This window comes from Callithrix jacchus, chromosome 2 (genome assembly GCF_049354715.1).
Source record: "Callithrix jacchus isolate 240 chromosome 2, calJac240_pri, whole genome shotgun sequence".
Taxonomy (NCBI): domain Eukaryota; kingdom Metazoa; phylum Chordata; class Mammalia; order Primates; family Cebidae; genus Callithrix; species Callithrix jacchus.
The window spans coordinates 93852868-93870547 of record NC_133503.1 but is presented as its reverse complement, the minus strand read 5'-3'; the positions used below and the strand labels follow the sequence as shown (position 1 = coordinate 93870547).

General features: G+C 39.7%; 2 long non-coding RNA genes across 7 annotated transcripts in view; one reads left to right on the top strand and one right to left on the bottom strand.

Annotated features, from left to right (window-relative positions):
- Positions 1–17680, top strand: part of LOC118151415 (uncharacterized) — a 65002-nt gene that overhangs the window by 35714 nt on the left and 11608 nt on the right. The window contains exons 2-3 of one of the 6 annotated variants that reach the window (XR_004739688.3): positions 703–838; positions 1622–2570. The exons of the other annotated variants lie outside the window; for them this stretch is intronic. This is a non-coding gene — a long non-coding RNA (uncharacterized LOC118151415). Of the gene's footprint in view, positions 1–702; positions 839–1621; positions 2571–17680 lie in introns of those variants that run through there. 6 annotated transcript variants of the gene reach the window in all.
- LOC128931336 (uncharacterized) overlaps positions 2132–17680 on the bottom strand; it is a 31768-nt gene continuing 16219 nt past the window's right edge. Inside the window, exons 2-4 of the long non-coding RNA XR_008479593.2 lie at positions 5823–5914; positions 5638–5679; positions 2132–4053 (exon numbers count right to left, since the gene is read on the bottom strand). This is a non-coding gene — a long non-coding RNA (uncharacterized LOC128931336). The remainder of the gene's footprint in view (positions 4054–5637; positions 5680–5822; positions 5915–17680) is intronic.

Here is a 17680-nt window from a genome sequence, read left to right as displayed (position 1 = left end):
CTGTGCATTCTCTATGAGTTAGCCAAAACTGGTCTAGAGATGGTGGTCACATTTTAGGAAGGGGTGTGTTATGAATCTGGTGAGCTGTTATGTCAAAACTGCAAAAAGGGAGAAGTCTGGTTGTTGCCTCAGATGATTAGCTAAAGATGATAAAGTTGTTTGCTTCTTATTTTTCAGAATTGGCATCTGCTTACTCCTTAGGAGATAATTCTGGTTAAAGGTTAATAAGAAAGGGGCATCTTGAGGCATGTCCAACTTCTCATCCCATCATGGCCAGGAACTGAGTTTTCAAGGTTTCTCAGGGGTCCTCTTGGTCAAAAAGGGCTCTGTTCAGTCAGTTGTGGGGCTTAGGATTTTATTTTTATTTCTGAGCATTCACACTCTTTAAGTACCTAGAATTTATGCAAATGGAGCATATAGCTAACATCTGTTATATGCTAGCCACTGTTTTAAGCTTTTACAGGATTATCTTCATCCTCTTTAAAACACCTTTAAGCTATGTACTGTTAATATCCTCATTTTATATATGAAGACTCTGAGAAGTAAAGAGGTAAGGTAACTTGCCCAATGTCACTGATGTGGTTTGGCTGTGTCCCTACCGAAATTCAACTTGAATCTCTCAGAATTCACATGTGTGGGAGGGACCCAGGGGGAGGTAATTGAATCATAGTGACCAATTTTCCTGTGCTATTTTTGTGATAGTGAATAAGTCTCACAAGATCTGATGGGTTTATCAGAGGTTCCCACTTTTATTTCTTCATCATTTTCTCACCACTGCCATGTAAAAAGTGCTTCAACCCCGACGATGATTCTGAGGCCTCCACAGCCATGTGGAACTGTAAGTCCAATTAAACCTTTTTTTCTTCCTAGTCTTGGGTATGTCTTTATCACAGGCATGAAGATGGACTAATACAGTAAATTGGCACCAACAGAGTGGGGCATTGCTGAAAAGACACCCAAAAATGTGAAATCGACTTTGGAATTGGGTAACAAGCAGAGGTTGGAATAGTTTGGAGGGCTCAGAAGAAGACAGGAAAATGTGGGAAAGTTTGAAACTTCCTAGAGACTTGTTGAATGGCTTTGCCCAAAATGCCAATAGAGATATGAACAAATAATGGGAAATCTACCAAAATTTTTATCTTTTTTCCTCTCTGTATGCTTCATAATTTCTAAGAAATTGAGACACACACAGATATGTCCTTAATATAAGAAGCAAATAAAGCAAGTAGGAAAAGAGAGGCTAAATTAAGATGAACAAAACCTAGCTGTAAGCATTCCAGGAATGCTTATAGCATTTAGAAAATTCCTACTTTTAGAAAATTAAATTTTATAATTTAGAAAATTTTAAGAATTTTTAGATTTAGACTTAGAATTTTTAGATTCTAGTATTTAGAATTCTAAAATTTTTAGAAATTATTAGAATTTTAGAAAAATTTAGAATTTTAGAAAATTCCAAATTTAGAACTCAGAACTCTAAATTCTAGAATTTAGAATCCCTGGAATAGAGTCCCTAGAAATTATTTTAATTATAAAATAGAATTAAATTAGAATTAATTTAGAATTTAGAACTTTTTAAAATTTCTTTTAGAAAATTCCTAATTTTCTACTCTCCCTGTTTTAGGTGTTTTACCACCCATTTTGGGCTCTTCATGCCAGGATGAAAACGTCAGAAGCAGAAAGGCATTTTTTAATCTGAACCCCATGCTGAAGGTCATGGCCATGTCAAAATAAGTTTCTACTCTTTAGGACCAGGAGACTTTGTAACTAGGGTTGTGGAGCCATGCCCTGTCTGCACACTACTAAACATCATTAAACTGGCATATCATCACATCACATATTCCGAAGTCAGATAATAAAACCCCAGTGGGGTTACTAACTGAGATGGTGATCTTCACAAGCCCACTTACCATGCAAAACCAATGTTCTGGCAAATGAATCTTTCCACTTCCTCTATTAGCATACTGTGCCTTATCTGGCAGTGCTTTTTCCCATTGATTGCCCTTAGAAACACTGAGCGGATTTAGTAAACAGCACTGATAGGCTCTTCCTCTCACGTAGGTAGAGTTTTCGAACCTTCAATATGTATTTCAGGAAAAATAAGTTATTTCCTTCATTAATACAGAACTTTCTGGGAATGATTTTTACTTAAAGTTTTGCATATCTATGAAGAGGCACAGTTATAGCAAACATTTAGAGATAACCTATTTTTCTCTTATAATTTTTCCATGTTGTTAAGTGTGCATATATTGTGGAAAATCACAAAACAGAAAAAAAATGTCTATCACACTAACATAAATCTCTCTGAACACTTTTGGGTATTTCCCTCCAACTATTACTTGTTCATCCATTAACAAAAGCCAACAACAACAAACACAATCACAGTATATATAAAATATAGAATTCCTTTTCATTTAACTTATATAAGCATGCCTCATGTTACTGTTTTTCATAAAGATTATTTCATTTCTAATATTTGTATGATAGATTTTTTGTTTATATAACCATTCTACTGTTGTACATTAGATTATTTCTAAGTATTTGTTAATATGAATAAAGCTACGGATATAAAATCAGGTATATTTCTAGTTCCAAAAGCTTATCGCTTCCCTAGAAATGTAATTACAAGGTATTACAATGTGACTATTTCTACTTCTAAGTAAATATCACTCAGTTGTCTTCTATCTAGGGGTGAATGAAAAATATTTAACACCTAGTATGAACACAGGGCAATCAGAACAGACTTCTACTGTCAATAACCAATCCAGGAGTCTTAGGGCACACTACTAGAATATTAACCTGCTTGTGCTAATTTACAAGCCCACCAATGTTAAACCTTAACAGCACTGAGTATGATATATAAATCCCTCTAATTGAAAAAGGGAGAAATCTCTATTCTTAAAATGGTTTATTTGAAATTACTGTGGGTGCAAAATAGTTGCATATATTTTTCGGGTACATGTGATGTTTTGATATAGGCATGCAATGTGTAATGATCAAATTAGGTAACTGAGGTATCCATCACCTTAAGCATTTATCATTTCTTTGTGCTAGGAACATTTCAATTCTACTCTTTTCATTATTTTAAAATACAAAATATTCTTAACTGTAGTCAACCTAATGTATTTCTGAACACTAGGTCTTATTCATTGTATCTAACTATATCTTTGTACTGATTAATTATCCTCACTTTATTCCCTCCTACCCACTATCCTTCCCAGCCTCTAGGAACTATTATTCTACTCTGAATCTCCATGAGAGTTTTTTGTTTGTTTTTTAGCTCCCACATACGAGTGAGAACATGCGATATTTGTGTTTCTGTGCCTGGCTTATTTTCACTTAACAAAATATCCTCCAGTTCCACGTATATTGTTGCAAATGACAGGATTTCATTCTTTTTATAGCTAAATCGTCTGTTGTGTATATGTACTACATTTTCTTTATCCACTCATCCATTGGAGGATACTGACACCCAGGTTGGTTCCAAATCTTGGCTACTGTGAATAACATTGCAACAAACATAGAAGTCCAGATGTCTTTTTGATATGCTAATTTTTTTCTTTTGAAGATATACCCAGCAGTGTGATTACCAGATCATGTTGTAGATCTATTTTTAGTTTTTTGAGGAACCTCCATCCTTCATAGTGGCTATATTAATTTACAATCTCACCGGCAGTGTATGAGGGTTTTCCTTTCTCCATACCCTAGCTAGTATTCATTATTCCCTGTCTTTTGGATAAAAGCCACTTAAACTGGGGTGAGATAATATCTCATTGTGGTTTTGATTTGCATTTCTCTGATGATTAGTGATGCTGAGCATTTTTCATATACTCGGCCATTTGGATGTCTTCTTTTGAGAAATGTCTATTCAAATTGTTTGCCCATTTTTAAATCAAATTGTTTTCTTTTCCATATGGAATTGTTAGAGCTCCTTATATGTTTTTATTATTAATCCCTTGTCAAATATTTTCTCCAATTCTGTCAATCATCTCTTCACTTTATTGATTGTGTCCTTTGCTATATCAGTAGCATTTCCATATGCCAATAATGAACAATCTGAAAAAGAAACCAAGAAAGAAATCTTACTTAACTACAAATAAAATGAAATTCCCAGGAAGAAACATAATCAAAGAAGTGAAGAATCTGTACAATGAAAACTAAAAATCACTGACGGAAGATATTGAAGTGAACACACGAACACACACACACACACACACACACACAGACACAAAATAGAAGGAATAGTCCACATTCATGGACTGGAAGATTCAATATTGTTAAAATGTCCATTCTTCAGATTCAATGCAATCGCTATCAAAACACCAATGACATTCTTCACAGAAATAGAAAAAATAGGCCAGGTACAGTGGCTCACACCTGTAATCCCAGCACTTTGGGAGGCTGAGGTGAGTGGATTGCTTGAATTCAGGAGTTTGAGACTAGCCTAAGCAGCATGGCAACATGCCATCTGTACGAAAAAAGTACAAAAAATCAGCCAGGCATGGTAATATACACCTATAGTCCCAGCTTCTTGGGAAGCCAAGATGGGAGAATCACATGAGCCTGGGAGGTTGAGGCTACAGCAAGCCAAGATTGTACCTCTGCACTCCAGCCAGGACAACTGAAGTGAGACGCTGCCTTTAAAATAAAGAAAGAAAAAATTCTAAAATTTACATGGAACCACAAAAGACACAGAATAGCCAAAGCCATCCTAGCAAAAAGAATTAAACTGGAGGAATCACATGCCTGACTTCAAATTATGCAATGCTATATAACAAAAATAGCATGGTACTGGCATAAAAACAGACATAAAGATCAATGAATTAGAACAGAGAACCCAGAAATAAATCCATGCACTTACAGTCAACTGATTTTCAACAAAGTTGCCAAGAACATACATTAGAGAAAGGACAGTCTGTTCAATAAATGGTGCTAGGAAAACTGGCTATCCATATGCAAAAGAATGAAAATAGACCTATATCTCTCACCATACCCCAAAGTAAAATCAAAATAGATTCAAGACTTAAGTCTAGCATCTGAAACTATGAAACTACAAGAAGAAAACACTTGGAAAACACCCCAGGATATTAGTCTGGGCAAAGATTTCTTGAGTAGGGCCTCAAAAGCATAGGCAACCAAAGCAAGAATGGACAAATATTATCGCTTCAAGCTAAAAAGCAGCTAATCTTTGTTAATCATTACTATTTTAATGTTTAATTTCAACCTTACTAGTAAGATTGAAAAATAGTTTTTTCATACCCATTGGATTCTTTGGAACTTATGTCTTCATTGCATTACTTTGTGCATTCTGTTGATAAAAGTCCTAATGTTTTATTTATATATCAGAGAGGCTGTAGTAGTTGCACAGTAGTTAAGAAAGCAGGTTCTCTGGAAACCATCATTCTCAGCAAACTGACACAAGAACGGAAAATCAAACACCACATGTTCTCACTCATAGGCGGGTGTTGAACAATGAGAACACATGGACACAGGGAGGGGAGCACCATACACTGGGGTCTGTTGGGGGGAAATAGGGGAGGGACAGTGCGGGGTGGGGAGTTGGGAAGAGAGAGCATGGGGAGAAATGCCAGATATAGGTGAAGGGGAGGAAGGCAGCAAATCACACTGCCACATGTGTACCTATGCAACAATCCTGCATGTTCTTCACATGTGCCCCAAAACCTAAAATGCAATACAAAAATAAATAATTAAATAAAAAGAAAGCAGTTCTGAAATTAGGCAAACAGGAGTTTCTATCTTCAAACTATGGATTTCTAGCTAAGTGACTGTATTAGTCCATTTTCTCTCTGCTGATAAAGACATACCTGATACTATGAAGAAGAGGAGGTTTAACTGGACTTAGAGTTCCACATGGCTGAAGAGGCCTCAGAATCGTGGTGGGAGGTAAAAGGCACTTCTTACATGGTGGCAGAAAGAGAAAATGAGGAAGAAGCAAAAGTGGAAAACTCTGGTAAACTCATTGGATCTCATGAGACTTATTCACTATCATGAGAATAGCATGGGAAAGACCAGCACCTATGATTCAATTACCTTCCCCTGGGTCACTTCCACAACACATGGGGATTCTGGGAAACACAGTTCAAGTTGAGATTTGGATGGGAGCACAGAGATAAATCTTATCATTCTGGCTATGGCCCCTCCAAATCTCACGTCCTCACATTTCAAAACCAGTCATGCCTTCCCAACAGTCCCCCAAAGACTTAATTCATTTCAGCATTAACCTAAAAGTCTACAGTCCAAAGTTTCATCTGAGACAAGGGAAGTCCCTTGCACCTGAGAGTCTGTAAAATCAAAAGCAAGATAGTTTACTTTCTGGATACAATGGGGGTACAGGTATTCGGTAAATACAGCCATTCCAAATGGGAGAAACTGACCGAAACAAAGGGGTTAGAGGGCCCATGCAAGTCCGAAATCTAGTGGGGCAGTCACATTTTAAAGCTTCAAAATGATCTCCTTTGACTCCAGGTCTCACATCCAGGACATGCTGATGCAAGAGGTGGGTTCCCATGGTCTTGGGCAGCTCCCACCCTGTGGCTTTCTGGGGTACAACCTCCCTCCCAGCTGCTTTCACAGGCTGGTGTTGAATGTCTGAGGCTTTTCCAGGTGCATAGTGCAAGCTGTCAGTGGATCTGCCATTCTGGGGGCTGGAGGACCATGGCTCTCTTCTCTTAGTTCCACTAGGCAGTGCCCCATTAAGGATTCTGTGTGGGGGCTCTGTCCCCACATTTCCCTTCTGCACTGCCCTAGCAGAGTTTCTCCATGAGCAGCCCACCCCTTTAGCAGACTTCTACCTGGACATCCAGGCATCTCTATACATCCTCTGAAATCTAGGCAGAAGTTTCCAAACTTCAATTCCTGACTTCTGTGCACCCACAGGCTCAACACCATGTGGACGCTTCCAAGGCTTTCAAGTTGGCTGCAGAAATTTGCATAAATAGGAAGAAGCCTAATATTAACCCCCAAGACCATGGGGAAAACGTCTCCAGGCCATGTCAAAGACCTTCATGGCAGCCCTTTCTGTAAAGGCCTGGAGGCCCAGAAGGAAAAAGCGGTTTAATGGGCCAGACCTAGGGTACCCATGCTGTGTGCAGCCTGGGGACTTGGTATCCTACGTCCCAGCCATTCCAGCCATGGCTGAAAGGAGCCAATATATAGCTTGGACTGTGGTTGCTTAGGGTGGAAGCTCCAAGCCATAATGTAATAAAGGGACACTTCAAAAATCCCACTAACTCATCTAATCCCTCTACAGCTCATCAAGACAGAAAACTAACAAAAAAACTCTGGACTTCAACTAGACACTTGACCAAATGGATCTAATAGACATCCACGGAACATGAGAAAAATATATGTTTTTCTCATCTGTGCATGGAACATTTTCTTTTCTTTTCTTTTCTTTTGATATGGAGTCTCACTCTGTCGCCTAGGCTGGAGTGCAGTGTTGTGATTTTGGCTCACTGCAAACTCTGCCTCCTGGGTTCAAGCAATTCAGCCTCCTGAGTAGCTGGGATTACAGGCACGCACCACCATGCCTGGCTAATTTTTCTATTTTTAGTAGAGATGGGATTTCACTATGTTGGTCAGACTGGTCTCAAACTTCTGATCTCAGGTAATCCACCCGTTACAGCCTCCCAAACTGCTGGGATTACAGGCAGGAGCCACCATGCCTGGCTGGAACATTTTCAAAAATTGACCATATGCTTGGCCATAGAGGAAACCTCAATAAATTTAAAAAATATTAATAGAAATCACATTAAGCATCTTCTTAGACCACAGGGAAATAAATTCGAAACCAATATCAAAAGGAACTCTCAAAACCACACAAGTCCATGGAAACCAAACAACTTGCTCCGTAATGACTTTTGGACAAACAACAAAATTAAGGAAGAATTCAAAAAATTTTTGAAACAAATGAAAATAAAGGCACAACATACCAAAACCTGTGGGATACAGCAAAAGCAGTGATAAGAGAAAAGTTTATAGCATTAAATGTCTACATCAAAAAGAATCTCAAAGTAACAACCTGGCATTGCACCTCAATGAACTAGAAAAACAAGAATGAAACAAACCCAAAGCTAGTAGAAGAAAAGAAAAAAAAAAATCAGAGCAGAACTAAATGAAATTAAGACAAAATATCATACAAAGGATTGACAAAATGAAAAGTTGATTCTTTGAAAAGATTAACAAAATTGATAGACCATTAGCAAGATTAACAGAGAAAAGAGAGAAGATTCATATAAGCCCAATCACAAATGATAAAGGTGACATTACAACTGATACCACAGAAATATATGTATATATATATATATATATATATGAGCTCATCAGAGACTACTATGGACATCTCTAAGCATGCAAATTATAAAACCTAAAGGAAAGGGATAAATTCCCAGAAACATACAATCTCCCAAGATTGAACCAGGAAGAAATAGAAATCCTGAGCAGACCAGTAACAAGTAATAAAATTGAATCACTATTTTAAAAATCTATCAGCTAAATTAGCCCAGGACCAGACACATTTACAGCCAAATTTTACCAGATGTATGAAAAAGAGCTTAGTACCAATCTTACTGAAAGTGTTCACAGAAATCAAGGAGGGACTTATCTCTAACTCATTCAATAAGACTAGTATTATCCTGATACCAAAATCTGGCAAGGACACAACAAAAAAACTATAGGCCTTGATGAACATAGACACAAAAATCCTCAAAACAAAAACAAACTAGCAAATCAAATGCAACAGCACATCAAAAAGATAACTCATAACAATTGAGTAGCTTTTATCCAGGGATGCAAGGATGATTGAACATAGGAAAGCCAGTAAGTGTGATTCACCACATGAACAGAATTAAAAACAAAAACTGTATGATCATCTCAATATATGCAGAAATCAGTTGCATTCTACACACCAACAATACTCAACCTGAGAACCAAATCAAGAACTCATTCCCATGTACGATAGCCACACACACACAAAAATACCTAGGAATATACAGTTAACCAAGGATGTGAAAGACCTCTACAAGGCAAACTACAAAACACTGATGAAAGAAATTGAAGATGGTACAAATGGAAAAACATTCCATGCTTATGGATAGGAAGAATCAATGTTACTATTTTGGCTATAAAGATGTATACACAGGTGAGGAGTATACCTTATCTGAAATTCTTGGGACCAAAATATTTTTTATTTCAGATGTTTTCAGATTTTGGAATATTTACAGAATACATACTGGTTGAGCATCCCTAATCCAAAAACCTGAAATCTGAAATGTTCCAATCAGCATTTCCTGTGAACATCATGTTGGCCCTAAAAAGTTTTAGATTTTGGAACGTTTCAGATTTCAGATGTTCAGGTTAGGGATGCTCGACCTTCATAGGTTTAAAGTAAAATAAAGACAAAGACAAATCTCAAAACACTAATCAAATGTTGGAGTAGCTATAGAAATATTAGACAAAACTGACTTCAGAACAAGAAATAGTATAAGATACAAAAAGATACATAATACAGTGATAAAGGGGTCATTTCATCAAGAGAGAGTGCTACTCTTTTGCTGTATACACATTTAGGAGTGTGTATTGTCACCATAAAAGCTAAATTCTATAGCTACTCAATCTCCCAATTCCTTGCTTTCTCACTGTAATCTATCCTCTATCAGCATTGATGAGAATTTGAGTAAGCACTGTCCTAGCAAGGGGGATATTCATGTGCTCTTCATATATGTGAGCTGCCCAATCCCTTAGTCACATTTTGAGTGTCTATTTTCTAGAACAATTCCTGATAAAATTATCGTAACAGGATCCAACAGAAAACAAACAGCACAATCATGGATTAACTGAAGAGAATTTAATAAAGAAATTGTTTCTGGAAATGTGGACAAAATTAAGGGGATAAATAATTATTACACATCCAGGAATTAGCAACAATGAGAAATCACCACACCTCGTCCTGAATGGACGAGAAGAAATAATATTACTAGAGCCTGAAGAAAGCTGGAACTGTGGCTGGGCACGGTGGCTCATGCCTGTAATCCCAACACTTTGGGAGGCTGAGGCAGGCGGATTACCTGAGGTCAGGGGTTCAGGACTCGCCTTGCCAACATGGTGAAATCCCATCTCTACTAAAATATGCAAAAATTATCCTGGCATAGCGGTGGGCCTCTGTAATCCCAGCCACTCGGAAGGCTGAGATAGGAGAATTGCTTGAAGCTGGGAGTGGGAGGTTATAGTGAGCCAAGATTGCACTATTGCACTCCAGCGTGGGTGACAAGAGTAAAACTCCATCTCAAAAAAAAACCAAAAACTGGAACTGTAGACAAGAGCCACTCAACAGGAGCAGTGGCCACAAACCAGGTCAGCCCTTGCCAGAATCTCAGGGCTGAGGAACAGAAGGAGCCAGGGAGAAATATTTCAACCTTTTTCTTTTTTCTGCCTTTTGATCTCCCAATGCTGCCTCCTATTAGCCAAATCCGACTGAAGTCAGAGGTCAAGGGAACCTGGCTGATGCACTTAGTAGAGCTATACCTTCCAGAATGGAAAACAAGGCAAGGATTGGATTCGGTGGTGGAGAACTGAAAATAATGACTCCAAAATATCAATCTCTTTTCCAAAAAGCTGCAGCACTGGGCAAAACAGACCTTTATGAAGCCTCTGTTGATTTTAGTTTTTGAAACCTGAGTTTATCACTTATGGCACCCAGTATATGGGCATCTTATAAACACCTTTTTATTACTCTTGATTTGATTTTGCTATCAGTACATAGAAAGAGTCCTTAGTGATGTAATAAAACCAGGATGGGTAATTATCCACCTCTTAGCTTGCTTTTCAGTTCTTTACCTGAACTCTAGAACTTTCCCTGTCTTGCTTATGTATGGTGACCCTGACTTACCCAAATACTGAAGCCTCACTTGATGTTGACTAAGGATCTTTGGCCTCTGAGCAGGCTCAGTAACATGCCAGTCACGGAGCAGTGCACAGTAAAACTCCTGACCCTTCAAAGCATGGAAAATGGGGTCAAGTGGTAATTTTAGTATGAAACCCTGGAGAAGTGAAGGTGCAGTTGGCAGGTCTGACTCTACATTTTGGGTCCTATTGCTCATAAACTGTGTAACAAATGATAGCAGCACAGTACTTTCTAAGCATCCTTGGGTAAAAATAATGCTTTTCACTATACAACATTTCCCCTGAGGTTTAGCTTTGTAGGATCTTCCTTTTTATAAATATATTCTTTAAATCTTGAGTAAAGAATGACAGTATTAAACTGCTTTTGTCAATATGGCAAAGACACCTTATTGTCTCCCAATGTCCATTCTTTCCTTCCTCCTTTTAATTTTTATTTTTAAATATTTTTTATATAGTACTTTGTTATGGTACTTCCTCCTTTTAGTAATGGAAACCACCCATAGAATTTTAGAGGCATGGCTAGCCTTTCTTAGAGCTAGATGTGGCCATATGATTTCCCTACCACTGGAATATGAACAAAAAATTGATTGATGTGCAGCAACATATTCATTATTTCTCTAAAGGAAAACACTTGCCTTCCACTTTCTCTCTTTTTCCTTTTGGGTCCAACTTCAGACGTGGTGTTGGTGAGTCAGTATTGACCATGCAGGCAAGGACCACCCCCTTGGGGGATGAATGATGTCATGGAAGAGAGCCACCTGTTCATCCTGCATCCTCCACTTACCTCTGAACTATAGTATGAAAAAAATGAACTCCTGTCTTGCCTAAGCCACTGCTTCTGGTTTTTTTGTTTTTGTTACAGAAGCTTAGCCTAAACCTTAACTAACACATCAGGACTCATTTGGCAGTGACAGATGGCAATTGATTGTTTCACACAAATTTGTTGGAGAAGTTCTCAAATAATCCTTAATTCCTCATCTACATAGGTGACCAAACAAAATATTTTATTGAAAATCAAATTTTAATGTGATTTTATGTAATTAAATGGATAACTTAAAAATAATGAACACATATTTTAATATGTGTTTCCAGCATTATTATCTAGGATGGCTTGCTATTTCATGTATTTTTCTTCCTTACCTTTTTGGTGAGTGTTTTTCACATTCATGGTTCTACACCAGATTGTGTGCTCGATACTACAGAGAAGAAAACACCCATGATTTTATCCTCCTCTTCTTTATGGTTTATTCTCAATCGTATGTCAATTGCCAGTCAGACAGTGTTCTTTTTTTCTTTTTAAGAAAAGAGGTGTAACTTATACACAGTTGATCTTTATTTAAAACACATGACTAAAATGTTATATGTGAGGCTGGGCATGGTGGCTCTTGCCTGTAATCCCAGCACTTTGAAAGGCCGAGGAGAGCAGATCACAAGATCAGGACTTTGAGACAAGCCTGACCAACATGGTGAAACCTTGTCTCTAAAAATACAAAAATGAGCCGGGCATGGTGGTGGGCACCTGTAATCCCAGCTACTCAGGAGGCAGGAGAATCACTTGAACCCAGGAGGTGGAGGTTGCAGTGAGCCAAGATCGTGCCACTGCACTCCAGCCTGGATGATAAGAGCAAGACTCCATCTCAAAAAAAAAAAAAGAAAAAGTCCTATGTGGTATGACAGAGTAGGAGAAACAAAATCCTTGGAAACTAATAATTTGAATCCCATTATTCATTTCACAAACATTTACTGAAACTGTCATGCGGTGAGGGAGCTGTGCACAGTGCTTCATTAATACTCAAGCCGTGGTTTCTATGACAAATGCGTTTACTGTATGGAAGGGAGAAGCTATTTGCATGTGCCTTGTATAACACTGACGGACTATGTTAACTTCTTTTCCTGGGTCCACAAGGGGTGTGATTTCAAAGGCATGAACTTTCCAGCACCATACCTCCATCCACCTCCCCATCTGGGAGCCTAGAGTACTTTGTCTAACTTTCCTATGCACAGGAGGGGTAGACAGCCCAGGTGAGCTTCCTTTGTTTAGAAAGCTGGCCAAAAGCCTTGGAAGGAGGGGCTCTATTTCCAGCCAGGCAGCCAATCCAGCATCAGAGTCAAAAATCAATCACTGAAGGGGAAATCTGAAGGATCTCTTCTCATGGGACAAGAACTTGAATGGGGCAGGAGTAACTCCCAGATTATAAGTCCCCCTGCCCCTTACCTGTGTAAACTCCATCTCTGGATCCCCTGCCATGACAGCATGGGAACTTGCTCTTTCACTCTCTGTCTCCCTACTCTCTCTCTCTCTCTCTCTCTCTCTCTCTCTCTCTCTCTCTGTCTCTTGCCCAGGTCTCCTCTCCATTCTTGGGTGAGAGCCCAAGGACCCACGGAAAAAACACATCTGGGGAATAGTGAGCACCTTTGGGATGCCTCTGCAACCTGCTCCCATCCCCCAGTTACATCTGTGACAAGCCAGCCAGGAGGAAACGTCATAAGAGACTGTGTTACTTCAGTGAATCAAACCCCTCCCACTTGCTAAAATCACTTTTCTTATCTTTTAATTTGAACTTGGCGCTTTCTGCAGACACCTCCGGGACTCCTGCAGAGAGGAGGTGTGAACAGGAATTGTACACAGGACCTGTGGCCTCTGTACCTGGTGCTTTCTCCTTGAAGGATTTAAGAAAAGTGATAGGACAGATTTTAGCAAGTGGGAGGGGTTTGATTCATTCACCACTCTGAAGTAACACAGTCTCTTATGACGTTTCCTCCTGGCTGGCTTGCCACAGATGTAACTGGGGGACGGGAGCAGGTTGCAGAGGCATTCTCAGTTGTGTAAGATGTGTACCCCATACCCTACTATATCCTCCTCAGAACTACCCCCATGTTTAGGACTCCCTGTAGTTCCTCCCTCCACCAATGCTGACCAGGCCTCATCAGCTCCTATAACCCAAAAGGAGCCACAAAAGGCCAAAACGGACAAGGCATCTCAGGCTACTAGGATGCCCAGACTCTGCCCCCTACAGGCAGTAGGAGGAGAATTTGGTCCGACTAAGGTGCACACTCCCTTCTCACTTTCTGACTTCAAGCAAATCAAGGCAGACTTAGGAAATTTTTCAAATGACCTGGACAAGTACATAGATGTTCTGTAGGGCCTGGGTCAGTTCTTCAAATTAGACTGGAAAGATACAATGTTATTGCTTAGTTAAACCCTAATCAGCAGTGAGAGAAAGGCTGCCCTAGCAGTGGCTCAAGAGTTTGAGAGGACAAGTACCGTAGTCAAGTACATGACCAAATGACGCCAGAGGAAAAGAATAGATGTTCTACAAGTAGACAAGCAGTCCCTAACATGGACCCTCACTGCGATTCTGGCTCAGAATGGGGGAACCGAAGTCATAGACACCCCTTGATCTGCATACTTGAGGGATTAAGGTGAACTAGGAAGAAGCCATGAACTATACATAACTCAGGGAAAGGAAGAAAACCCAACAGCTTTCCTTGAGCAATTGCAGGAGGTCTTAAGAAAGTATACTCCCCTGTTACCAGACTCCATTGAGGGTCAGTTAATACTAAAGGACAAGTTTATTATGCAATCACCAGCTGACATTCCAAGGAAGCTCCAGAAGCTGGCCCTGGGGCCAAAACAGAGTCTAGAATCATTACTAAACCTAGCAACCTCAGTGTTTTATAATAGAAACCAGGAGGAACAGGCTGAAAGGAACAGGAAAGACCGGAAAAAATCCACAGCCCTTGTCATGGCCTTCAGGCAAGCAGACCTGGGGCTCGAAAAAGGAAAAGGCTTGGGTTAGCCACCAGTCTGGCAGAGCTTGTTACCATTGTGGCCTAATGGGACACTTCATAAAAAATTGTCCCCAGTGAAATCAACCATTACCTCGTCCTTGCCCACTGTGCCAAGGGAATCACTGGAAAGCACACTGTCCCAGGGAACAAAGGTTCCCAGGGCCTAAGGTGGCTAACCAAATGACCCAACAGCAGGACTGAGGGTGCCTGGAGCAAGTGCCAGCATAAGCCATCACCCTCACAGAGTCCCAGGTAAAGCTGACCATAAAGGGCCAGGAGGTTGATCTCCTCCTGGACACTGGTGCCACCTTCTCCATTTTACTCTCCTGCCCTGGACAGTTATCCTCCAAGTCTGTAACTGCCCAAGGAGTCCTAGGACAAGCATTCTCCCGATATTTCTCCCAGCCCCTGAGCTGTAGCTGAGGAAATATACTTTTCTCTCATGACTTCCTCATCATGCCAAAAAGTCTCCCTTACTAGGGTGGGACCTGTTGGCCAGAGCAGGAGCCATTATCTATATAAACCTCATCAGGGAGGAAATCCCTCTCTCCTGCCCATTATTTCAAGAAGGGATTGAATGGACAATTTGGACAGGCAAAGAATGCATGCCCAGTTCGCATAAGGCTAAAGAATCCCACCTCTTTTCCCTACCAAAAACAGTACCCACTAAGACCGAAAGCCAAAACAGAGCTACAGGATATTGTAAAGAACTTAAAAGTTCAGGGTCTAGTAAAGTTCCATAATAGCCCTTATAGTACTCCAATTTTAGGAGTACAAAATCTTAATGAACAATGGAGGCTGGTGCAAGATTTCAGGCTTATTAATAAAGCTGTAATTCCTTTATACCCAGCTGTACCTAACCCCTACACCTTGCTCTCTCAAATACCAGGACAGGCACAATGGTTTACAGTCCTGGACCTTAAGAATGCCTTTTTCTGTGTTCTATTACATCCTGACTCCCAGTTTCTGTTCGCCTTTAAAGACCATTTAAACCAGAGTTCTCAGTTCACCGGGACAATGTTACCTCAGAGCTTTAGAAATAGACCCCACCTCTTTAGCCAGGCTCTAGCCCAGGGTCTTAGCGATTTTCACATCCAGGTATCCTGGTTTCTCAATATCTAAATAATTTACTTTTAGCAGCAAACTCAGAAACCCAGTGTCAGCAGGCCACCCAGGACTTCCTAAACTTCCTTGCGGCCTGTGGATATGAGGTTTCCAAACTGAAAGCTCAACGTTGTAGGCAAGAGGTAACATACCTAGGGCTTGTCTTGTCTAAAGACATTCAGGCCCTTAATAAAGAACATCTCCAACCCATACTGGCCTTCTCCTTAAAACACTTGCAGGGATTCTTGGGAATAACTGGTTTTTGCTGATTGTGGATTCCCAGATATGGTAAAATAGCAAAACCTCTATACACTCTAATTAAGGAAACTCAAAAAGCTAATGCCCATCTAATACAATGGGACTGTATAGCTAAGGCAGTCTTTCAGACCCTAAAGCAGGCACTACTGCAGTCTCCAGCTCTAAGCCTTCCTACAGGGAATGACTTCTCCTTATATGTTAGAGAAAAGTCAGGAGTGGCCCTGGGGGTTCTCTTAAGGCTGCCTAACAATCGCTCACATATCAGGCCTTAATGCTCAAAGGACCTGTACTTCAGCTACACACATGTGCAGCCCTCAACCCAGCTACTTTTCTTCCTAAGATGCACACAGAACATGACTGTCAGCAGGTTATAGCTCAAAGCTATGCAGCTTGAGAGGATCTCTTAAAACCTCCTCTAGCCAATCCTGACCTTAACCTATACACTGATGGAAGTTCATTTATGAAAAATGGAGTTCAAAAGGCAGGGTATGCAGTAGTCAGAGTTCAAACAGTGCTTAAAAGTAATTCCCTTCCTCCTGGAACTAGCTCCCAGCTGGCAGAACTAGTAGCCCTCAACTGAGCTCTAAAGTTAGGAAAAGGAAAGAGAATAAACATACACACAGATTCCAAATATGCTTACCTGGTTCTGCATGCTCATGGTGTCATATGGAAGGAAAGAGAGTTTCTAACCTCGGCAGGCAGGTTTTTTTTTTTAATTTCATCACTATAATTTTAATCATTAGGCATATTAATGTCACATACAGTTTTTAAAACATAAATATTTTTAGAAGCTATGTTTTACAACATGATACCAAGGAAACATATCTGATATAGGTTTGTTTTCAAGCTATTGATTATGAACCTCTTGGTTTCAAACATCTCTTATGTGTCAGAAATACAATCAGAATACTGTAACAGTAAGAGAAAAATACTTTTTTTTGAGACAGGATCTCTCTCTGTCACCCACACTGGAATGGGGTGGTACAATCACAGCTCACTGCAGCAGAGATAAATATTTAATTTAACTCCCATTAAATATCATAAAGAAATTTTAAATTTATTACAAGCTGTCCAAAAACCGAAAGAGGCAGTCTAACACGGGGTCATCAGAAAGGAAATGAGAAGGAAGCAGAGGGCAATTGCTGAGCTAACCTAGAAGCAAAAAGGGCAGCTAAACAAGAATTTATAGAAGAACCTTAAATATGGGAAAACCTTCTCCAGGGAACTAAACCTCAATACTCATCAGAAGAGTTAGAGTGGGCAATCTCCCAGGGACATAATCTTCTTCCTTCAGGTTGGCTAGCTACTGAAAAAGAAAAAGTACTCCTACCTGCTGCCAACCAGTGGAAATTATTTAAAACCCTGCATCAAACCTTCCATATAGCTACAAAAAATACACATCAAATGGCCAAATCTATATTTACAGAAAAAGATCTCTTCAAGGCTGTCCAACAAATAGTCAAAAGATGTAAAATATGCCAGAAAAATAATCCTTTGGTACATTGGAAAGCTCCTCCTGGGGAACAGCTAGCCAGTCATTACCCAGGTGAGGACCTGCAAAGGGACTTTACCCACATGCCTAAGTCTTGGGGATATCAATATCTGCTAG